Source organism: Lepidochelys kempii, chromosome 3 (assembly GCF_965140285.1).
Source record: "Lepidochelys kempii isolate rLepKem1 chromosome 3, rLepKem1.hap1, whole genome shotgun sequence".
Taxonomy (NCBI): domain Eukaryota; kingdom Metazoa; phylum Chordata; order Testudines; family Cheloniidae; genus Lepidochelys; species Lepidochelys kempii.
The window spans coordinates 125,310,185-125,332,482 of record NC_136382.1 but is presented as its reverse complement, the minus strand read 5'-3'; the positions used below and the strand labels follow the sequence as shown (position 1 = coordinate 125,332,482).

The 22,298-nt window shown below is 45.2% G+C and overlaps 1 long non-coding RNA gene across 1 annotated transcript; it reads right to left on the bottom strand.

Annotated features, from left to right (window-relative positions):
* Positions 1-8,507: 8,507 nt before the first annotated feature.
* Positions 8,508-13,494, bottom strand: LOC140908279 (uncharacterized). Its single transcript, XR_012157823.1, has 3 exons — positions 13,414-13,494; positions 13,050-13,146; positions 8,508-8,626 (listed from the first exon to the last, which is right to left on the bottom strand). It is a non-coding gene; the product is annotated as an uncharacterized LOC140908279 (long non-coding RNA).
* Between the last annotated feature and the right edge of the window lie 8,804 nt (positions 13,495-22,298).

Sequence of the window (22,298 nt, the reverse complement as noted above, 5' to 3'; positions counted from 1 at the left end):
CAAAAATATTCCCATTTAAAACAGAACAAAACCAAAACATTTCACATTGTCCCACCAAATGAAATTCGGGGGTGGGGGGGTGAATTGTTTTGGGTAAACTGAAATGTTTCCTTTCAATTTTGACTTTTTAAAATGTTTATATTATAAAAAATTTTAAATGGAAACAAACAGTTGTTTTGCAACAGAAAAATCTTAGTTGAATGCTTTGTTCTGGGGTCTGTTTTCTTTCTGAAACGTTTCACTGAAATAGAAATGCTTCTACTAAATGGTTTGTGTCTGATGAAGCTAAATTTTCCAATGGATAAACATTCTGTTAGCAAACTTCCAGCTAGCTCTCCTGTCTTGTCCTGAAGGAAGAGAATGAAACCATTGCTATACTGCAGTGCAGCTGCTTTGAGCTCACTAATGGTGCAAAGTGGCCTCCATGTCACAACGTAGCTAACCCCAGGAGGCTCACTCTAGTACAGGGGGATCCTCTAGTGTCCCTGAGCCAGCATTGTGGCTTCTATACTGCTGTCCCTTCTGTAAGGTCAGAGCTAAGGACAAGGGTCATGGCTGGTGCATCCTTATGCCCTACTAATGCCCATTTGTCATACTGGCCCATGGTGGACTATTGGCAGCCATTGCATATTAAAGCAGTCTTCAGGCAACTGTGCGTTATGCGTGATGCCCAGTTGCCCAGGTTCAAGGGAGTGTGCTGCTGTAAAGTGGCTGAAGCGCTGTAGTTTATGCATTTGTATAGCACCCACCTGGCATAAAGGGGGCCCCCAAACCTGACTGGGGCCAATGGGTGCTACTGTAATACCATAAATAAATAATAGCCATCCATGAAGCAAACCTGCTTTTTCAATGACTCATTATGATAACCAAAATCCAGCTAGACCATTTAGACAACTAAGAGCAGGCAGCAAATTAACAAATTCACCAGCTCATTATTTTTATGCCCAGAGCTGGATATAAAGGACTCTTGCCACCTGCAGAAGCGGTAAACAAGTGTTCCTCTTTCATCCAAAGCCGCTTGAGGAAGCTAACTGTGCTGTTTTGTGTGAGCTCTGAGTCCCTGCTTTATGCCCAGAACTCAGCCAGCCTCACACAAACAAGAATTTACTGGGTTTTAATTCCTTCCTCCCAAATTCTTCCCATTGAGGGATGAGATCAGAAATAAGTGCATGGCACATGGATGGCCCATGTAACATTTGGGCTCTAGCAATAGGCTCTAAACGGAGCTGAGAGGCACCAAGGTGCCGTTCCCAGTCCTCCCAACTGTATAATTAAAGAGAACAGTGATTTTGCTGCAGGATTCACTCACCGCTTATCTAAGCAGTGCCATTCCCTTCTGCACTGGAGCAGTGATTTGCTTTTATTGCTCCCCAAACCCTGAACTATCCCTGAAGCCCTGGCCTGAGTCATGCACCTCATCACCACAAGATTAATTCATTACCGTGCAATTAACTTGCCGTGCAGTAAAGTCACTGGGCAGTCACTGCACAAGACCAGCCTGACTTTACGGGCTGTTCACTGACCGATGGCTCCCACTCCTGTGGAGAGCTTTGCCATTGACTTCAGTGGGAGCAGAAACACAGCCTAAATGATACGTGTGGATCACATTATATTATTTGCACCAAAACAATCACTTTGGCCATTCCTGCTGAAATGATGTCTCTGTGCTGCAATGCTGGGCAACTTCTCTGAGATGCTTTGCTTCAGTTTCGAGCACTTCAGAGATTAAAAAAATATATATATTTTTTTAAAAGATCCCAAGACCAAATGCAAACCTCAGTGCAAAATTGGCAGCACTAGATAAGCTTTGTTGGGATTCTGGAGGTAGGGGTAAATCAGAAATGAAATCTTATTTTTTAAAAATTAATAACATTTTATTAAATATTAAAGAGCAAGGCTGGAGTCCATTTCCTCCAGTATGAACACTAAGCAAAATCAAATATACGATTCTTCTCCCTTCAAGCCAGTTGTGACGAAAATCCCAATTTTTAAACGTCTTGTCATTTGAAATTAGTATTTTAAACTAGTTAGATAGAATAATCACAGCTGGCATCTCACCTTGGAAACAAACTAATCAAATACACTAGCCATAGAATGAGTTCTTTTCCTTCTGATGGGGAGGGAATTATGAACATAATTAGGAAAGAAAGTGCTGCCTATTGGTTATAAGGCGCTTGGAGTTAGGACTCCAGTGTTGTATTTGCAGCTCTGATGTACTGGGTAATCTTAAGCAAATCACTTAATCCTCTATGCATCAGTGTGCCCATCTGTAAAATGGGCCTAATAATACACACCTCACAGGGTGACTCTTCCTCACAAATATGTATGACACATTGGGTGTATGTGGGGGTGCATGGCACATGAGATGTGTCATAAGTTGCCAAAGACAACGATTCATGGATCCAGACTAGGAAGCTTGGGGTGCTAGATGGCAAAAGTGGTGACACTGAGGGCAGGGGCCAGTGAGGCCATACCTCATCTCCCCATCCCACTTCATGGAGGTGCCGCAGAAACAATAAAGCCTGAGGCTATATTATTTTTCCCATGGACCCCCGACTCTGGGAGTGGAGAGCACTGGGGTGACCAAGCAAGGGCAAAAGCACAGGGCCTCAGCAAGGCTGGATTGCCAAGTTTGGTGGGGGAAGGCCCCAGAGCCTAGCTGTCGAGGGGGCAACCTCACCCTGACAGAACCATCAGAGAAGGGCTAGCTTGAACAGATTTCTTCCCCCGGAGGCCCCTCGCACAGTTCGTTCCATTGGAGGGGATGCTCTGGCCTAGGGTACAACCAGGTTCCAGTTGTAAAGCCTGTTGGGCTTCTTGACTAGAAGGCATTGTGGATAGACAATGCATTATTTAATTTTAAAATGGTTTAGAAAGTCAGTGTGTGTACACCACTAATATTGTAATTACTGGTTTGCCTTTATCAGCCTTGGTTCTTTTTGTAGCCCTGCCATTTAAAGTTATTGTTCACTTACTGTAGCCAGGGATGGATTACCCAATAGGGAGACTAAACACATGCTTAGGGCACCAGCAAAGCAGGGGGGCACCAAAAAATGAGGGGTGTTTTTTGAAAAAATTTGGTATTTGATATTTTTTAAAAAAGCATCGAAGTAGTCATCATGGGAAAAATCAGAACTTTGTTAGACTTCCTTACACTCCACGACACATTCTTCCCCCATTTTTCTGTTCTCTTTTTATTACTTATACCCACCTAAACCAGGGGGGCTTCCTACTAAGATAGATCGGAATAATGCGAGGAAATCAGATCCTGTCATTTATAACATTCCTCAATCTGAAAAGCCACACTGGTGAAGAAATGGCAAATCAAGTACTGCATTATCTGTGCCAAGTTTGCAAAGTAGATTTCTCAAAGTGCAGGGGTCAATCTGATGACAACGCTGCCAGCATGTCAGGGTGTTATCAAGGAACGCAGAAGAAGCTTTTCGAACAGAACAAATAAGCCATATTCATACCATGTGCTGCGCACTCTCCCAGTCATCTTGGCTGCAGGGCTGTTGATTGTTGTCCGGTGGCAGTAAGTTTTTTCTCAACAGTCCAGTTACTTCATACATTTTTCTCTGCCTCAACACACCGTTGGGCAGTTCTTAAAACATATTTGAGCAATGATCGTGTGTTGAAATCTCTTTCTAATACTCACTGGGAGGCACATGCAGTGGCTACAAGTGCAATTCTGGAGTCCTACTCAAAGATTGTGGATGCATTAGAAAGTACAGCCGAAGACCAATCAGAAAAGGGAGAAACTATACGAGAGGCAGAAAACATTGCAAACAAGATGCAAGAACTAGGGTTTGTGTTCATGTTGACCATGTGGATTGAAATTTTACAACACTTCTACCACACAAGTCAAGCTCTCCAAGAAAAAGAACTGGATTTGAAAACATGTGCAGACCTCTGTCAATCATTAGCAGACCACTTACACACTTTGAGGAATGATTTTGAAAGATTTGAAGACGTATCAAAAGATATCTTGCCTGATACTAACTACAAAGAAGCCCAGTCCCACAAGCGAATCAGGAAAAAACCAGCAAATGATAGCAGTGCAACAGAAACAGCATTGAATCCTGGAGACAAATTTTGCGTATCGACTTACTACGCTATAATTGATACACTTCAAGCTCATATGAAGAGGAGAGGTGAAGTGTACAAAGAAGTATCAAGTAGATTTTCTTTTCTAAACAATATGGACTTATCTGACGAACAATATTCACAAGGTTCCCAAAAGCAAGTTGACTCATACCCTGTTGACTTGAACATGAATCTCTGTGGAGAAGTACGGCAGTTCCACTGTTATATGCATGCAAAATTTAATGAAACAGGAAAAATGAAATTCAGTCACATTGATCTTCATGACACAATATTGAAAGATGGAGTACAATGTGTATTTCCAAATGTAGAGATTGCACTACGTATTTTTCTAACATTGATGATTACTAACTACTCTGCAGGACGCTGTTTTTCTCAGCTGAAAAGCATAAAAAACCCTCAGAGAACAACAATGTGTCAGGACAGACTAGATTCACTTTCCCTACTGTGTATGGAAGCGGACATGCTTCGTCAAGTCAGCTTCGATGAACTTATCCGGAATTTTGCAATCAGAAAATCTAGAAAGAAGCTATTTTAATTTCACCATACATGTAAGATTTTTGTCATTTCGAAAAATAAAATTTTGTTTTATGGTATAGTATTGTTTTTATTTTGAATTACATATGGTGGGGCACCATAATCTTTTCAGTGCTTAGGGCCTCTAAAGGTCTTAATCTGGCCCTGACTGTAGCTAATTCCCTTTGATAAGTTTCATAGCAAATACTGCGTCCTGAATACTTGTTATTCCAACCCTATGGATGTTGGCTTCTTGCACAAAGGACAAGCTGGGCACATCCATCTACAGGTCAGTGAAACAGGAGAGTAATCCAATGGCTGCCACGGATACTGATGGGCATGGATACTGATGGGCATTCTTGAGCTGTGTTCATTTGGCTGGCAAAATGGAAAAACACTGGCAGCCGAAAGGTTAAAAAAAAACCCAAAACATATGGATGGTGCATGACAGCGACAGCTTTGGCTTGACCTGATCCTGCAATTAAGCAAAAATGAAATATAATTTGGAGAACAAGAAAAGAATCATTAAAATATTCAGGGCCTGGGAGGGAGAAATCTGTTTGTATTTTCCCTGGCATTTTGCCTGTCAAATTATGATCTTATTTGTGGCTCTAAATGAGTTGCTTATCTCTCAGAAAATGTAGAAAGTGCTGGCTTCTTCTCCATTAAATAGACCATAGGAGGGAGAAGTTGTTAACAAACCTGAAGGTTAAGGGATTGACAGCTCAGAGAAATTAAACACCTTTATTTATTCACAGAGCAAAAGCTGGGTAAGCCAGAGAAATTCCAGTGTCCTTACATTACTGCTTACCGTCTCCAAGGGTGCTAGGTCAGGAGGAAATGTGGAGGGGGACTCAGATTGTGGATTGTATTTCAGTTAAGGTCTGAGATCAATCCAGACCAAAACTTCAGATTTTACCACTCATGAACTGTGGGGCAGATTGGCTCCAAAACCAAACTTCGTAGATGTGCCCTATTTTTTTAATAGGCCAGAACAAACCCCCAAATCTGAACATGCAATGCTAAGCTTTGAGGAAACTCAGATCTTGCACCTCAGGTCAGGGTCCAGTGAAGCATATGGGTGGGGTATCCCAAGTCGCTGAGTGTCTCTAATCTAGATGCTAGATTGTGGTGGGCGGGGCGGTGGGGGTGGGATGCAGCTGCACTGCTCTAGGAGCAGCGAAGAGACTGTGTCTCAGCCAAGCACAGACTCTCCTGGAACTGCTCAGTGCACACAGTGGGTGTACAATCTGCTCCAGCCATTGGGCTCGGAATTGGGAACAGCTTGCTCTGCCTGGTGCATCTGAGCTCTGTTGTGAGCAGGTGCAGAGGGTGGGTGGGGTCAGGGCCCTGCCCACTCCATTTCCAGCATTTTGCTCCCTGTGGGGCTCAGGGCTTGTTTATAGGAAGCCGATGCACACACCGAGTGGTTCATTCAAGCACATGGCAATGAGAACTGCTGAGCAGAAGAACGGGTGTCGCTGTTGCTGTTTTAGCTCTGTGGTGGGGCTCACAGGAGCCAGTGTCCCATGGCAATAGCTGCTGAGAAAAAATGGCTTGGTTAATGAGACCAATGAAGAGATGCACTGTAATCAAGTCACCATCAGTGTCTCCCCCTAGCTGAGGGCCAGGTTGCTCCCTCCGGTACGGGAAAGAGGGGAAGAAAATGGCACAAAATGAACCTCGCAGAATTTTCACCCAGTCTTTTCATCGACAGGGGAGGTGAAAGCATTTGCCTCTCCATGGAACAAACACTGGATTCCATAGCCCTTCCTCCCTGGCTTTGGCGGTCCATTGTAGCACCTTGAAGAACCATCCCCCAGCATGGAGAAGCTCCTCTTAAACACCTGCAGAGGTCCTTCTGAGGAGCGGAGTACATGGGAATGATATTGTGGAGGTGACAGACCTTGCCCCTTCCACATGGAAAGAGGAAAATCCACGCCTTGGCCCAGAATGGCTCAGTTCCCTTATCCCTACAGTTCTTCAGGGTGAGAGGTGTGTGCATTAGAGTAGAAAAGCCCATCCCCTGATAGCAGCAAGTGTTGTCTGTGCTGGATTGCATGTGGTGTATTTTCCTCTGGAGCAGCGGCTACAAGGAACCAAAGCGACACTAAACTGTAGGACACACGGAACATGACCTGAGATTGCACCTGAAAGCACCTTATGCAGCAAGCCAGCTAGCCCGCCCAATCTGAAATTGCTCTGTCTCGCACACACACACACACACTACCCATCTCTACATTTCCTCTTTTGCCTTGAGTTTACTTCCTCTCAAGCTCACCTCCAAGAAAGCAGCTGATGCTGCAAAAAATATTAAGAAAAACAAGAATAAAAATGGGATTAAGCATATAAAACCTCCATCTGATCCCTGAAACCATACCTGACCTTTTAGCAGTTTAGTCTAAAATACTCATCCTCAAATGAAAGAAAAGCACAGCTTATTTCTTTAAAAAGAAAGAGCAAACATTAAAGAGAAAAGAATAAAACTGAGTGAAAGTTCACTCTTTGTCCCTATGTTTATTTAGGACCCAATCAGTGAAATTGATGGGAGAGGTGACAGAGTAACGAATGCATGTATTTCTTTAATCACGAATATTGTGGCAGCACAGAGAGGCCCCAAACAAGATCAGGCCCCATTGTGCTAAGCACTGTCCAAATACATGATAAGAGTTGGTTCCTGCCCTTAGACCTTAGATCTAAACAGAAGAGCCAGGCAAGGGAAACACTGTGATCCCCATTTTATTGGTGCTGAAGCTACAGCACAGCGAGATTAAGACTGGGATGCTCAAACGCTCTGCCGTTTTGCAAGCCCATCTGGCGGGATTTTCCCCAAGTCACACGGATAGTTTGTGGCAGAGATGAGTGTTGAACGCTGATCTCCTGCATCACAAGCCAGTGCCTTACTTAGAAGACCACCCTCTCTCTCAAATATATCACTGGGGAGATTGAACTTTTGACTCTAATGCCACTGGGGCAGAGACCTTGTCTTCAGGTATAGCTGCACAGCACTTAGCATGCTGCTGGTCCTGCATAAATAATAATAATAATAGGAATTGGGCTGAAAAAATCAACATAAACCACCGCATTGCAAAAACAATTTCTGTCTCACTCAAGTTAATGGCCTCTCCGTTACATGAAGGGAGAATGTTTGAAAAGGAGCAAGGGCAGAGCTGTAAAAGAGGTATATGCATACTATTAAGCTGCAGCATCTTTGCCAGTTTGGCAATTCTTCTGACAAAAATCTGTTAATAAAAATCATAAAAAGCAGTGGCAAAGACAGTACCAGCATAAGCGAGGCGGGGGGCATGAAACTAATGAGAACCCTTCACTCTGTAAAACCTCTATCCTATCTCAGCATTTATCAGCTCCTGCGCCTTATTGTCTAGTTAAAACGGAAATAGCTAGGCTTTTACTCGTAATCATCTGGCCATGTGGATGACAATGTCAACTGACACTGGTTTTCATAAGCCAAACAAGCTGCCCTGGGGTAAGCAACAGTAAAACCAATCAGATGTAGTGACTAATATTTCCTACTTCCTAAAGGATGAAGACGGAGATGTGGTTAAAATTAGATCCCATTGCAAAAGACAACTCGAGAGAATGGCTGGGAAGGAACATGATCAACATCAGGTTTTTGAATGCGGAACCAGTGCCTTGATTCTAAGTGACATCTCCCAACACAGAGGTGAAGTTTTCAGGCTGTTTACACAGATAGATGAGCATTTAAAACAAAAAACAAAAAACAGGAGCTGCCTGCTGCCCTGCAGCAAAATCTATTCCCTGGCCTGAACCATTCAAAGACAGGCCTGTTCTTGGCACTTTCACTGTAATTGTTCTGCACTCACTACAGCCACAATTTTTCCTCCCTACCTTTCATTTTGGCTGTGTTCCTTCAACTTCCTGCAGTGTCCGCAGTCTGGTTCTGAGAAATATCACACTCTCTTATTCTGGTTTTCATTCCTTTCACCCACCAGCAGCTTTCACGTCACTTTGCGAGCCTGTCCATCTGAAAGAAACGTTTGCAGTCCCCAGAACTGGCTTTGCATAGTTTGAGTGCAAAGGAGTTACGCTAGTGTAAAACTGGTGCATGATCAGAATCAGGCCAAGGGAATGAACAGGAAAACTTTACAAGCAGGGTTTATGCTACTGACTTCAGTGGAATTATCTGGAAGTAACTGAGGCTTGCATCAGACCCATTACCCGTTGGGGTTTTATTAAGGCCATATTTGCTCCTAGAAGATGAGTCTGATTTAAAAAGACAAAACACTCCCCTCCCCTTCTGTCTCCCCAAATATCATCTTTCATCAGGGCGACTTCTAACATTTTCAAAACTGGAGTGGGGTCAAAATTCCATGTCTCACACATTTCACACCATGTGCCATTCCTCAGCTCTGAGCTCTCACACAGTCAGTCCTGTTTGCTCAGTGTGCCCTGTTGTTTCTGACTGAGCAGAGATTACTCTCAGACCTGAAAGCAAAGCATTGTTCTGCAGTGGGATCCCGCAGGGATCAGTTCTGGGTCCAGTTCTGTTCAATCTCTTCATAAATGATTTAGATAATAGCATAGAGAGTACACTTATAAAGTATGTAGACAGTGCCAAGCTGGGAGGGGTTGTAAGTGTTTTGGGGGATAGGATTAAAATTAAAAATTATATGGATTCTGGACAAACTGGAGAAACGGTCCGAAGTAAATAGGATAAAATTTAATAAGGATAAATGGAAAGTACTCTGCTTAGGAAGGAACAGTCAGTTGCACACATACAAAATAGGGCAGAAAGGGATCTGGGGTGATAGTGGATCACAAGCTAAATATGAGTGAACAGTGTAACTCTGTTGCAAAAAAAGCAAACATCATTCTGGGATGTATTTGCAGGAGTGTTCTAAGCAAGACACAAGAAGTAATTCTTCCGCTCCACTCTGTGGTGATTAGACATCAACTGGAGTAGTGTGTCTAGTTCAGGAAAGATGTGGACAAACTGGAGAAAGTCCAGAGAAAATCATGAGGGAAGATTGAAAAGATCAGGTTTGTGTAGTCTGGAGAAGAGTGAGGGGGTGACATGATAACAATTTTCAATTACATAAAGGTTGTTACAAGAAGGATGGAGAAAAATTGTTCTCCTTAAACTCTGAGGATAGGATAAGAAGCAATGGGCTTAAATTGCAGATATGGCAATTTAGGATAGACATTAGGAAAAAATTCCTAAATGTCAGGGTGCTTAAGCACTGGAATAAATTGCTCAGGGAGGGTGTGCGATCTCCATCATGGAAGATTTTTAAGAGTAGGTTACACAAACACCTGCCAGGGATGGTCTAGATAATACTTAATCCTGCCTTGTGTGAAGGGGCCTGGACTAGATGAGATCCCTCTTGAGATCCCTTCCAGTCTTACAATCCTACTTAGACCCATGAACTTAGAAGCCGCTATCGTGGGTTGCATTCTGGTACCTTTTCACCACTCCTGAGACATAAAAATGATGGAAAGCAGCCAGATCTTCCCACATAAGAATTCCATGGTGTAAAGGGACTCCCCGGTTGGTGTAGGGCCAGCACAGTGACCCTACAGCGTCCCTCACCTTGCAGTCTCCAATATAGGGGCTTGCCAGGAGTCTGTTGGGAAAGGCAGAGGCTATGGCTTGAATGAATTGTGCTTTACCTATTTCAGGCTTCCAGATCATCCCTTGAGGATGGCAAAAGCCTGGTAGTAAGTTAGAATCGCTGCTGAGGCAGATATAGTGTATGCCAGGAGCCAAACTGGCCCCTGACAATCTGAGAATCCTGAGAGGCATGGCTCAGACTTGGGGCAGGAATCTTTTAATAGAGCTAGAGGATTGGATCCAATAGGAAAGGCAGGAAACAGAAAAATGGAGCCTTTGAAGAAAAATGAATGAGAGCAAGAGGCAGAACCCAGGTGGCAGAGCAAGAGGAAAAACAACTAAATAATGGAAACTCAGAGTGAGAGACCAGGCCTGGAAACAGAAAGAAAGATCACTAAAAGCAGAGGGCAAAGCATTAGAAGCAGAGAGCGAAGAGCAGAGCAGAGCACTGAGATCAAAAGGAGTGCTTTGTAGAAGTACTAAGAAAAAGAAAAAGTAAAAAATATGCCATGGAGAGAGCCAGTCTCAAGGTAGTTGCTGAGACTTTTATTTCTCACAAAACAAGATATAATATCTGATCTTAAAAAAAATCTTGATTTCCTCAAAAATTTTCCAGAAAAATCCCAATGTTTTCAAGTGTAGGGTGATTTTTGTTCCACAAAATATTTGTTATTTTCTATGAAAGAGTCACCCTGTTTAAAGGTACATAATTGCTTGAAATGTGTACCATAGTTTGGGAGATAGGAGTTGATTAAAAGGGTATCATGGACACATTTGATATGTAGTAAAAATATACATTAACTGCCACATTTTCAAAAGAGGTCAGGGTCAGATTTTCGTGTTCAGCACCTATAACTGGATCACAGTTTTCAGAAGAGCTCAGCTCCCATTTAGTCACCTAAATAAACAGCCACATTTTCAAAGAATTCAAAATGCTGAGCACTTTTGAAAATCTGGCCTGAAAGATTTTATCCTGGGGTGTACAGCAGCCAGTGAGGCAAATCAGGGGTATTCAGTGTTTCACAGGATCAGGCCCTCACAGAGAAACGCATGGGCTACTGAGTCCGAAACTCTTGAGTTTTAATCCATGCTTGGACACTATCTCTCTCTCTCTGTAGGTTCAGTCAGGTCACTTTAACCTCTCGCCCTCCATTTTCCTTTCTGGAAATAAAGTCTAATGCTCGGTTCCTTCTTCACAGGGGAAGTCATAAGGAACACTTCATTTTTTGCAATGTGCTTTGTAAAATGTGCTATGTACTGGCTAAGTAAAATTATATATGAATATACATTTCCAACAATGATATACTAAACCTGATCTCAAGAGTTAAGTGAAATGATCATTTGAGGACAGTAAAGCCCTGTCATGATTTCTGAAGTCTTTTGCAGTGTAGAGGAATGGATGACTTTTCATTCATCATATGTACATTAGCCATTCTGTTTTTACCACTGAGAATTATTAGCTAGTTAATTCCTTTCATTCAGATGGGACTTAATACAGTCAGCTTCAGTTCACCTGTTTCAGGTCATGTGGAGTGACAGAGCTCTGAGAGCTCCAGGAGCTGCCCTGCTAGAAGATCAGTGTTTTCAATTGCAAGCATTGGAGTAGATTCAAGGCCTTTAAAGTTATTTCATGATTAACATCTTGCATAAAATGACTCTCCCCCAAACCTTCTGTCTGTCTTCTGTGGTTTATATGATTGTGGTGCCTGATGCTTCTCTCACAGGATTTGTCTTGACTAAGATAAAAAGATGGGTTTGGGGTTTTTTTTAAACGTCAGCAAGCACAGTCCAAAAACCAGCTTTTCATCCTAGTCAAGGCAAACTCACAGTGAAGATCAGAAATCACAGCTCTTAGGGAGGAAAAAGATCAGCATAAGTGTTCAGTCCATCCTCCTAGAAAGGCAGGGTATTCTCCCCTGATAGAGGTCACATTGATATTATATTGATATTAATATCCAATGTGATAGAGGTCACATTGGATATTAAAGTTAAGGTTTAAAATCAAATTTACACAAGTTAAGAGGGAAGGTACTGTACATCTGGGATCAGGCTTGGGTTATGGGGGATTGCAAGTATCGGTTACAAGGTTCACCAGGTACATACATATTATAACCACCATAGATCCAGATTGGGGTGTGGGAGTTTTTAAACTGTCAGTGGATAAGTGGGCTCAGGTGCACCACCCATGGAATGTATTAAGAGTCCAAGTCAGTATTGGTGTAGAGAATAAGTACATGGGTTGGGTGCATCCTACTGCACTTAATCTTATCCAAAAGGCCAAGTAACTTATTTACAATGCATTTGCTTATAGTGACCTGATCCACAACACAAACAGCTGCCTCTGGCATCAGCTGGAGTCCTTTGTACAGCTCAAGGACACAGTGTTACCTTAAATAGGAGATGTACTGAGCATGTGTTGTTTTATTTCACAAATATTGCATATGTCCTTCAATCAATTTTTAAAATTAATAATGTATTAAGTGGAGGTTAAAGAATTGTGTTTTTATTTTCATCCAAGCATTCTTATAGCTAGTTCTCAAGGCACAGTGGGGAAGAAGCATTAGCCAAAGGCACAAAAGAGCTGTTTGAATACTGCTGTCTTTTATACGCAACAAGAAAATGTAAAGAGGGGCACTGAAACAAAGTGCAGTCTTGTTGACTATTACTTGAAAGTGGGAAATAAGCAAATAATTTTAAATCACCAAATATTAGAAGCCTAGATAGTTATCTGAGGTTGTTTCCACATTGAATTTGGTTTTATTAATTCTCACGGAGGCAACTATTTTGGAATGTAAAGAAGAAAATTGCTGTTCTCGATCTCCTTTCAAAAACATACCCTGATTATTGGCTTTGCAGGTCTGCTGCATGAATCACAGTTGTGTGTCATCACAGGCATTCAGCTGTGCTGTCATGGTGCAGGATGAAATCCAAATCTGGATGAAAAGGGAAACCCAAACAAATTCATCTCCATTCCTCATGACTCACTCTGCTCCTTATCACCAATCATCCCTCCTGTGCAGGAACAGAGAAAAAAAACAACCACCCCAAATTCTAAAAACTGATACTATTTTAAAAATCTGAAGCAACCGGAAGGTCTTTGACTCAGAAATGTATAATGTAATTGGTTAAAGTTAAGTTCTCCTGCTTCTCCCAAATCAGTTTAGAATTCTAGAATTAAACAGCAAGTCTGTCTGGCTTACATAAAAGCTATTTTCCTGCTTTCCTTTTTTATTTTTTTCCATCAATCGACAGGAGTTGCCTCCGGTGCCTCAACAGTAGCTATGACTGTGTCTTAATGAAAAAAGATGTGTAAAATATTACCATAACCTCAGAGGCATGAGTGAAGCCCTTATTAGAATTCGGGACCTACAGCTGGAACTTTCAGCTTGGGGTGGGAGATAAAGTTAACTATTGTTAGCTCACAAGTGGCTCAGACTTCCTGGCAACTGAAGTGAATTACTCAGCCCTTTATGCAGGGCTTCAGAAACAGTCCACTGTTTCACAACAAAAAAGGCATTCAGGCAGGGAAAGATGGTCTCCCCAGGCTCTAGAAAGCTAGCTTTAAGACAGTGAATCAACACTAGGGCCTCACAAGTGAACGGCCACTGTGGGAAAGGGTGATGATGTCAGGCTGAATGCATTTCCAGTGTTTTTGTCCCACTTTTCATTGCTTTTGCTCGCTCACTCTCTCTCTCTCTCTGTCCCCTTCCTGTTTTTTCGAGGCCATTATTTTAAAAGTTTAGAACGCCCATCAACTCCAATAGCCCACTGCGACACTGTTGCCATGGCAATGCTTTCCTACACTTTTCTTTGCATAAAAAAACCCGGGGGAGGGGGGGAGCTAAAAAAAAGAAGAGACAGTGAGAGTCCCAGAGAGAGGCATAGGAGAGACAGCACCAGTTGGGGGCAGCTTGGAGTTAGAGCTGGGAGTGGGGAGAGGGGCGCTGCCACTGGAGGGAGGGGGGAGAAGAGGTGAGGGGGCTGGTGAACCCAGCAGGTATTTGGGGGTCTTTTGAAAAACAAATTTGTAATCCTTCACACTCTACACTTTTGAAAGGATCCACACTTCTGAAGGCCTACAGAAGAATCAGAGTAATGTTCTTCGCGAAGCCTTCACAAAGAACACAGCCATGCTTTGGCAAATGCACCCAATTACATAGTTTATACAAACTTTTCAAAGGCTTTTCTGTGCTTGCCTGCCTCCCCCCTCCCACCCAAAGAATGTGTGTAAGGGAGTGGGGAGGCCCCTATATGCTTTTGATCCTGATAGCAAGTGACCTTTAAACAAGCTGACATACTTGACAGGATAGCCCACATTCTCAGGTTTACTGTGCTGTCAAAGTGTAGGCTTCAGTAGTAACTGCTAAGAAGCAACCCTGTAAACCTGGCTGGACACAGTCAGTGACAAGGGGGAAGAGGCATTCATTGCTCATGTTGTTCTGCCTGTACATGATACAGTGCCGCTTGCATCCCAATCACCAGCTTGCCCTCCCTCCTGCATTCTGAGAAATAGTGGATATTCCTATGGCCAGTGCAGGAAGCCTTTGCTGAGCCTGTCCCGAGGCAAAACTATAGTATGGCAGAATTGCGTGCACATTGAGCACTGAAATAGTAGAGTGATTTAGTACACATTATCCGTGCTGTACTGCGGGTTTGGATATCAGCATTTTAAAGACTACAAATATACATACTGCTTATACAACATTCAATATTCATCCTTTCTGTCCTCTGCCCTAATTGTGACACCCTTTCTCCGACTGAGCCTATGTCTTCCCTAAGAAAAAAAAAGTGCACATTTTCATAGAATCATAGAAATGAAAGGTTGGAAGGGACCTTGAGAAGCCATGACGTCCATCCCCCTTCACTGTGGCAGGACCATGTGAACCTGGCCCTATCCCTGACATGCGTTTGTCTAACCTGTTTTTAAAAACCTCCAATGATGGGGAGAAGCTAGATATGAATCAGCAGTGTGCCCTTGTTGCCAAGAAGGCTAATGGCATATTGGGCTGCATTAGTAGGAGCATTGCCCGCAGATGGAGGGAAGTGATTATTCCCCTCTATTTGGCACTGGTGAGGCCACGTCTGGAGTACTGCGTCCAGTTTTGGGCCCCCCACTACAGAAAGAATGTGGACAAATTGAAGAGAGTCCAGCGGAGGGCAGTGAAAATGATTAGGAGACTGGGGCACATGACTTATGAGGGGAGGCTGAGGAACTGGGCTTATTTAGTCTGCAGAAGAGAAGTGTGAGGAGGGATTGGATAGCAACCTTCAACTACCTGAAGGGGGGTTCCAAAGAGAATGGAATTAGGCTGTTCTCAGTGGTGGCAGACGACAGAACAAGGAGTAATGGTCTCAAGTTGCAGTGGGGGAGGTTTGGGTTAGATATTAGGAAATACTATTTCACTAGGAGGGTGGTGAAGCACTAGAATGGGTTACCTAGCGAGGTGGTGGAATCTCCATCCTTAGAGATTTTTAAGGCCCGGCTTGATAAAGCCCTGGCTGGGATGATTTAGTTGGTGTTGGTCCTGCTTTGAGCAGGGGATTGGACTAGATGACCTCCTGAGGTCTCTTCCATCCCTAATCTTCTATGATTCCACAACCTCTTTTGGAGGCTTATTCCAGAGACTAACCTGACAGTTAGAAACTTTTTCCTCATACCTAACCTATAGCTTCCTTGCTGCAGATTGAGCCTATTAGTTTACTATGCTATCCTTCTGTAAGTACACAGGGGAGACAAGGCACTGTAGTTTCACTATGAGGTACACTAAGCAAGGTTAACTGCGGGCAGGGAGTATAGTGCTGACCTTGCTTCAATACCTCATGGTAGACACTACAAGTGCCTTGTCACCACTTAGGATTTTACAGCTAGAAAGCTATCCCCCTGTTAGTTACCTTGCTGTTAAAAAAAAAAAAAAGACCCAAACAACTTTGTGTCAGTGACGACAGAGCCTGAGAGGCTGTCTCCTCCAGCATCATTGCCACTCGCTGGACCAGCTGACAGGCAAAATTCACCCCTGAGCAAACTGTACACTCAAGGCCCTTTGACCACGCTGTGACAGGCTAACAATATCCTTTAATACCCTGGACACACCGTATGGAATTAAGATAGCCTTTATTGAATTAAGCTAAACCTTATTGAATTAGGGTTAATACCTTTGGGGTATACTGTATTAAAAATGCAATTGTGTCAGTGTTATTGTGGCATTGTGCGTACCTTCTCTAGTAGGGAGCAGGGGAATGCTAATGAACTTCATCTGTTATCAACCCTTTAAAGTCATATCCTGGAGGGATACACATATGCTAGTTCGAACTGGATTCTCCACAGACTAAGGAAAGGACTTTTGGATAAATGGCTTGAGTTTAAACTGACTCAAGGCCTTCTTCTTGATACATGGAGGGCCCCAATCCTTTGGGTAGGGTTGGAAAGCCTGGACCTGCCAAAGTCCATGGTACGATGAACTCTGGTAAGTATATTAGCATGTGTGTAGGGTCTTTTAATATGTTTTCACCATATTTTTTTTTTTTACTTTTGGAATAAAGGAGGCTAGAAAGACCTGGGAGGTAACTGCAGCAATCCCTCCGTTATCGGTCTCTGAAGAAAAAAGAAAGCAAGTCTGTTCAGGCAGGCTGTCTTTGCTTGGAAATACAAGGCAGGGAACTGTAGAGCCTGGAAATATCCTAGTTAGAGGGAGTGAGATGAGGTCTTCATACAAAAGAGTCAACAACAAGGGAGCCAGAATCCGAAGAGTGGGTGCCCTTGCTAGACCACTGGGGGAAATACAGGTTTAGTTTCCCTGAACTGTGACATACTCAAGGAGAGATTTTCATGTAATGGTACTTGTGCTCCAGGAGCAGCATGGAGCCAGGACAGGCAGGAAGCCTGCCTTAGCCCGACTGCACCGCCGACTGGGAGCTGCATGAGGTAAGTGCTGCCCAGCTGGATTCCCACACCCCGAACCCTCTGCCCCAGGTCGGAACCCCCTCCTGCACCCAAACTCCTTCCCAGAACCTGCACCCCACACCCCCTCCTACACCGCAACGCCCTGCCCCAGCCCTAAGCCCCCTCCTCCACCCCAACCCCCTGCCCCAGCCCATTGAAAGTGAGTGCGGGTGGGTGAGAGTGAGCGACTGATGGAGAAAGGGAGGCTGGAGTGAGTGGGGGTGCGGCCCCAGATAAGGGACTGGGGGGGGCCCTCAGGGCAGGCGTGGTGCAAGGGTGTTCAGTTTTGTGCAATTAGAAAGTTGGCAACCCTAATTAGGCCTCTGACCAGCAAGCCTCATGAGACACCCATGGCAGCTCAAGCAGACCCAGAGACTAATGTTAAAGCTGAAACCAAATGTTTTAACATTTGTGAATTAAATTGTTTCTGAAGTTTCGGTATTTTGTCTTTTTGCCCCTGTCCAGAACAAAGCTAAATGCTAGAACACTGAACTTTCCTGCAGAATGGTCACTCTGATTTTTGGTTAACTCCACTTAAAGGTTGGATCTGAATATCAGTCTTCCTCATGGCGCCGCACGTTTGCAACTGGCATATGCTGCTTCCTCTAGCACTGCATTGTTCTTCCCAGTAAGTGTCCACCATAACCTCTTTTTCCCTCAGCCATGAGCTGCTTTATTATATAAGGGCTCCTATCACTCAGAAGTTCCAATCACTTTAGACATTGTGTTTGGGAAGAAGGGATGCATCAGCTAAATTTGAACCAAATCAATGTCCTAACTCAAAATGTTTCAACTGGATAAAAACCTTAGGAAATAAGCAGTTATGAAGGTAGAATGCCAACACTAGATTTGAAAGGCTGCTGAACTGTGTCCAGAAAAGATCAGAGAAAATGAATATGACTCTCTGAGGCCTTGTGCACACTGGCAAGTCTCTGCGCACTAAAGCCGCTTTCGGCAGTGTAACTCCCGAGGCGTACACTCCGCCAAGCCGCTTAGTGCGCAGAAACTGCGCAGCTGCAGCGCTGTAAAACACCACCCCGATGAGAGGCGTGCGGCGCTCGGCGCCGGGGGCACAGCGCCTCGGTGCCGGTGTAGACACCCTGGTGGATTACAGCGCTGCGACTGGCCTCCGGGAGGCGTCCCACAATGCCTGCTCTCGCCTCTCTGGTCATTGGTTTGAACTCTACTGCCCTGCCCTCAGGTGACCAACCCTCATCCCCACATCCCCCTTTAAATTCCTTGGGAATTTTGAAAGTCCCCTTCCTGTTTGCTCAGTGACGCGTGCAGCGGTCTCAGCACATCTTTCCAGGTGGCCAGGCCTGCTCCACGCACCAGGCGATCCCTCGCTTGGAGCAATGCCGAGCTGCTGGACCTTCTCAGCATTTGGGGAGAGGAGGCTGTCCAGTCCCAGCTGCGCTCCAGCCGTAGGAATTATGATACCTACGGACAGATGTCATGATGCATGACGGAAAGGGACCATGACCGGGACACATTAGAGTACAGGGTCAAAGTGAAGGAGCTGCAGAGCGCCTACCACAAGGCGCGGGAGGCAACCACCACTCCGGTGCTGTGCCCATGAGCTGCCGGTTCTACAAAGAGCTGGACATGATATTCAGTGGCGACTCCACCTCCACTGCGAAGGCCACCGTGGATACTTTGGTGGCTCGCATGCCAGTCGAGAGTGGACCAACCCAGGAGGAGGAAATCTTGGACGAGAATGTGGAGGGGGAGGGAGACCCAGAGGCAGAGGATGACTTGGAGGTCAGAGATGCATGCAGCCCAGAGCTTTTCTCTACCCCAGAGGAGGCTAGACAGTCACAGCTGTCTGATCTTGGCAAAGTGCAAACAAGAGAGCAGGCCCCTGGTAAGTGGCTTTGATTTTGGGAATCGCTGAAGCGAGTTGTTGGGGGCAGGAGGATTGCAGAAAGCAGGCTTGTGTCTCTATGATGCGCGTACCACCACATACCTAGTCTGAGTGGCAGAACAGGGTGTTGATTGACTTCATGGGAATCTGCCTAAGAGATCTCCAGAAAACTCTCGTGGAGATACTGGGCAATATGCTGCTACAGGTTCTTTGGCAGAGCTGCTTTGTTTCTTGCCCCATTAAGAGTAACTTTCCCACGCCACTCTGCTGTCACTGCGGGTGGCGGGGGGCGGAAACAGGACCACTGCTGCACTCGGTGAGCCACATAAGGGCCAGGGCGGAAGCTGCAGTCTTAGAGAAGACTCTCCCTTGATCCCCTGCTCACCCTTAATCTTCCATTATGAACACAGCCTGTAGAAAATGTGGGGACAGGAACGATTATAAAGCCTCCCCTACAGTGCTAGCTCTCCCCAAGAGCCACATGCCCAGCATACAGTATGGTCCTGGAACACTGATTTCCTCTGCCCCTGAGGTTACTCACCATTTTGGGGGTCTTGTGGCTCATGTGTGCTGGCCTGGGGTCAGCCAGTTAGTGACAGGTATGTGAAGAGTAGCTGTGTTTTAAATCAGTGGTCTGTGTGTTGCAAACAATATGCTTCTGTTAAATGTTGCATTTTGGCATCACAGAGGTGACCTTGGGAGCCCAGCCTCCCTCTTTGTTATCACCAGCTGAACGGCTGCGCAGAATTAGAAAGCGGCCAAGAAGAACTAAGGAGGACTTTTTGTGTGAGGTCATGATGCACTCTGCAGCCAAAAAACAAGAACTGAAGGAGTGCCGGGAAAGAGAGAAAAGGGATCGAAAGGAGAACGCGGCGCACCAGAACGAAGCCATGGAGTGGCTCGTAAATGTTATGGAGCGCCAAGCGGACGTGCTCCAGGCACTACTAACACTGCAAACTGAGCAGCTCCACACACGCCCTCCCCGGCAGCCACTGTCACAAAACTCTTTCCCATGCGCCCCCCCAGACACTGCCAACACACTCTTATCAACCTCCTGGCTCCCGTCTGCACCCCCCGTATTCCACTCCTGCCCTGTCACAGTCCAGCCCTGTGGACTCCCAGTACCCACTGCGGTTCCCCAGCCGTTTAGCCCTGCTGAAGTACAGTACCCACTGCACTGTACTCCAAAGGAGAAGGTTGGATATGATACCTGCACATACACAAATCTTTAACCGTCCCGGGACCCCACCTCCTCCTGGGACCCGCCCTTCCCCCATCCCTCAGTGCTGATGTGGGTTTTTTTGTCTGTCTCTCTTCTCTGATTGTTGTTTTTTAATAAAAGAATTGTTTTGGTTTGAAAGCGATCTTTATTCCAGTAATTGAAAGCAAACAGAGCCCTGCAAAGCAACAGGCAGTTTTCTTAAACCTTCACACTGCATCGTCCGCACCAATCACAATCACCTCCTAGCATTACAAGCACTGCACTCCTGAGCATAGCAACAAATATTAGTGGCTTTCAGCTTCAAATTGCTGCCTCAAGGCATCCCCGATCCTTATTGCTCCACGCTGCACCCCTCTAATAGCCCTGGTCTCTGGCTGTTCAAATTCAGCCTCCAGGCACTGAGCCTCAGCGGTCCAGCCCTGAGTGAAGCTTTCACCCTTCCCTTCACAAATATCATGGAGTGTACAGCACGCCGCTATAAGCATAGGAATATTGTCATCGACCAGGTCCAGCCTCCCATATAGGCTGCATCAATGGGCCTTTAAATGGCCAAAAGCACACTCAACAGTCATTCTACACTTGCTCAGCCTGTTGTTGAACTGCTCCTTGTTGCTGTCAAGGTGCCCCGTCTATGGCTTCATAAGCCATGGCATTATGGAGTAGGTGGGGTCTCCCAGGATCACAATGGGCATTTCAACTTCCCCTGCAGTGATCTTCTGCTCTGGGAAGAAAGTCCCGGCTTGCAGCTTCCTGAACAGGCCAGTGTTCCAAAAGATGAATGTGACATGCATCTTTCCGGACCAGCCTGTGTTAATGTCCATGAAACGCCAGTGATGATCCACAAGTGCCTGGAGAACCACTGAGAAATACCCCTTCCGATTAATGTACTCAGTGGCTAGGTGCTCTGGTGCCAGAATTGGAATGTGCATGCCATCTATCACCCCTCTGCAGTTAGAGAAGCCCATTTGTGCAAAGCCATCCACAATGTCATGCACGTTGCCCAGAGTCACAGTCTTTCGGAGCAGGATGCGATTAATGGCCCTGCACACTTCTGGTCAACATGAGTCCAACGGTTGACTTTCCCACTCCGAACTGGTTAGTGACCAATCAGTAGCAGTCTGGAGTAGCCAGCTTCCACAGTGCAATTGCCACACGCGTCTCCAACAACAGGGCTGCGCTCAATCTCGTGTTGTTGCACCGCAGGGTGGGGGTGAGCTCATCACACAGTCCCATGAATGTGGCTTTCCTCATCCAAATGTTCTGCAGCCACTGCTTGTCATCCCAGACGTGCATGACGAGGTGTTCCCACCACTCAGTGCTCATTTCCTGAGCCCAAAAGTAGCGTTCCACTGTTGTCGGCACCTCCATGAATCCCACAAGCAATCTCATGTCGTAGCTATTACACGTGGCGAGATCAATGTCACACTTCTCTTGCCTTTGTAGTGTCAGGAATAACTCCACTGCCACTCGTGACGTGTTGATCAGAGCGAGCAGCATATTGGTCAGCAGTTCGGGATCCATTCCTGCAGCCTGAAGAGGCAGAGCACAGAGTACACAAACTGTTGAAAGATGGTGCCACATGCGGATGGAAGCACAAGGATTGCTGGGATGCGAAGCAATGCATCACGGGGCATTGGGAAAGGACCCAGGCTGCCCCGCAACACCCTCCACCTTCTTTAGCGGCAGAAGAGGAAGAGGTGCTTTGTGGGATAGCTGCCCAGAGTGCACCGCTCTGAATACTGCTGCAAGTGTGAACACGCTACTACGCAGGCAGCTGCCAGTGTGAACACACAACCGCAGTTTCCCTTCAGCGCTCTCTGAGTGGCGCTGTAACAGCCGGCGCTCTCACTCTGCCAGTGCAGACATACCCTAAGAGTGGCTTCTAATAGGTATGTTTTAGAGTAGTCTCTTCTAAAACCTCTGTATCTTCATTTCTATCATACCGTTTGGTTGTGAATATTATTAATTATATTCTGCTAAAATAATCTTTGGGAATAGAGTTATTTATACTGTGACAAGAGGTTTCGATTTACGGACAGGCTTCCTTCTGAATTAAAAG